This window comes from Nicotiana tomentosiformis, chromosome 7 (genome assembly GCF_000390325.3).
Source record: "Nicotiana tomentosiformis chromosome 7, ASM39032v3, whole genome shotgun sequence".
NCBI classification, from domain to species: domain Eukaryota; kingdom Viridiplantae; phylum Streptophyta; class Magnoliopsida; order Solanales; family Solanaceae; genus Nicotiana; species Nicotiana tomentosiformis.
In genome coordinates, this window is record NC_090818.1 from 38076243 (window position 1) to 38079278 (window position 3036).

Genomic DNA, 3036 nt, shown 5'->3' on the forward strand with positions numbered 1-3036 from the left:
GATGAACCGGGTTCTTGGTCATACTAATTGCACTAGTGTTATCACAAAAAATAGGGATACAACCAACATCAATTCCAAATTCTATTAATTCTTGTTTGATCCACAACAATTGAGCACAACATGAAGCAGTAGCAACATACTCAGCTTCAGCAATAGATAAGGCCACTGAATTTTGCTTTTTGGTAGCCCAATACACAAGACATGAGCCAAGAAAGTGTGCCATACCTGAGGTGCTCTTTCTATCCACAAGAAAACCTGTATAATCAGCATCAACATATCCCACAAGATTAAAATTACTACCTTTTGGATACCAAAGACAAAGATCAGTGGTGCCTTTTAGATATCTCAAAATTCTCTTGACAGCCGTCAAGTGACTCCTTCGGATTTGCCTGAAATATTGCACAAAGGCCTACACTGAAAACAACGTCAGGTCCACTAGCAGTGAGATACAACAATAAGCCAATCATTCCCCTATACAACTTCTGATCAACAGATGAACCAGGTTCATCTATATCCAACTTTGTAGCCGTTGCTATAGGAGTGTCAATTTCTTTGGAATCTTCTATTTTAAACCTTTTAAGCAACTCTTTTACATACTTCTGCTTATGGATCATAGTTCCATTTGAATTTTGTTTAATTTGTAAGCCTAAAAAGAAATTAAGCTCACCCATCATGCTCATTTCAAATTCACTCCCCATTAGTTTAGCAAATTCTTTACTTAACTTATCAGTAGTTGCTCCAAAGATTATATCATCAACATATATCTGAAATACCAAGAGATCTTTACCTTTTTCTTTCAAGAACAAAGTATTGTCAATTTTACCTCTCCTGTAGTCATGCTCAAGCAAAAAATTTGATAATCTTTCATACCATGCTCTTGCAGCTTGCTTGAGCCCATAAAGTGCTTTGTCAAGTTTGTACACATGATCAGGACTCTCCTTGTTTCAAACCCCAGAGGTTGCTTGACAAACACTTATTCCTTCAAATATCCATTTAGGAAGGCACTCTTGACATCCATCTGGTGAAGGGTAAATTCCATGTAAGTAGCAAAGGCTATGAGGAGCCTTATAGCTTCCAGCCTTGCCACTGGGGCAAAAGTCTCATCATAGTATATGCCTTCCTCCTGACTATATCCTTGAACCACCAATCTTGCTTTGTTTCTTGTAACGGTTCCATCTTCATCAAGTTTGTTTCTGAAGACCCACTTAGTGCCAATTACTGATCTATCCAAGGGTCTTGGTACCATATGCCAAACTTGACTCCTTTCAAATTGGTTGAGTTCATCTTGCATTGCATTTACCCAGTCTGCATCCTGCAAAGCTTCAACAACATTTTTAGGTTCAATAAGAGATAAGAAAGCATCAAAAGCGCAAAGATTCTTTAAAGAAGATCTGGTTTTGATTCCAGAAGTTGGATCAGTGATGATGTTCTCAATAGGATGAGAACTTTGATATCTGTAAGGTTTCATAACCAACTGGTTACCCCTTGATGTTCCCTCAATGTTTTGTTGCTATGGAACAGGTTTAGGTACAGGTTCCACTGAAGTTTGAGAATTATTTTGTTCTATTCCCCCTGTCATGTTGTCGGGGATAGGTGAACCTATTCCATCACCTGTTCCTTCCTCCAGAGATGCTTCAGTCTGGGCTGTGGTTTCATTTAAGTGTTTAACCAGCCCAATTGCTTTATCATCCTGTTCCTGTCTCTCAGAAAGAATGTTAGTTTCATCAAAAACCACATGTACACTTTCTTCAACACACATAGTTCTTTTGTTATAGACTTTATAAGCTTTACTATGTAAAGAATATCCCAAGAATACTCCCTCATCACTTTTGGATCAAACTTACCTATGAAGTCCTTACCATTGTTGTGCACAAATCACTTGCATCTAAATGCCCTAAGATGGGATATGTTTGGTTTTCTCCCTTTAAGTAACTCATAGGGAGTCTTCTCTACTAGAGGTCTTGTCATGCACCTATTTATGATATAGCATGCAGTATTTACAGCTTCTGCCCAGAAGCTATGGGGCAGCTTACTAGAAAGAAGCATAGTCATAGCCATATCTTCAAGAGTCCTGTTCTTTCTTTCAACTACTCCATTTTGTTGTGGAGTTTTAGGGGCAGAAACATTATGATCTATGCCATGCACATCACAAAATTCAGCAAATTTAGCATTTTCAAATTCAGTACCATGATCAGACCTAATTGATGCAAGTTGATCTCCTAATTGTTTCTGAGTTTTTCTAACAAAGAGAGTGAACATGTCAAATGCTTCATCTTTAGATGTTAAAAACAGTGTCCAGGTAAACCTAGAATAATCATCAACAAGCACCATCACATATCTCTTACCACCTCTACTAAATGTTCTCATTGGACCACAGAGATCCATATGAACCAGTTCCATCGTTCTGGTGGTACTTACCACTTTCTTGCATTTAAAAGAGGATCTTACCTACTTCCCCCTTGCACAAGCCTCACAAACTTTGTCTTCCTTGAACTTAATGTTAGGCAAACCTATCACCAAGTCCTTGGAGACTAATTTGTTGAGTTGACTTAGACTTGCATATCCAAGGCTCTTATGCCAAAGGAGGGGATCACTATCCAGTACACTTAAGCAAGTTAGTTAATTCTCTGAGAGTGTGGACAAATCTATAATAATATATATATATATATATATATATATATATATTATTCACTCTTTTATCCTGCAAAACAATCTTGTCAGTGATAAGATTTATCACAAAACATTTAGTAGAGGTGAATGCTACCAAGTTACCTCTATCATACAATTGTGACACACTGATTAGGCTATACTTCAAGCCGTCTATCAAGTAGACATTCTCAATGGAATGAGAGTCATCCTTACCTACCTTACCAACCCCAATGATCTCACCTTTCTTCCCATTTCCAAAGGAGACATTACCTCCTTTAAGGTCCTCAAGTGAAAGGAATTGTTCCTTGCTTCTCTGTCATGTGCTTTGAGCAGCCACTATCCATGTACCATATTTGGCTACTCCCCTTCACTTGGACCTGCATAAAG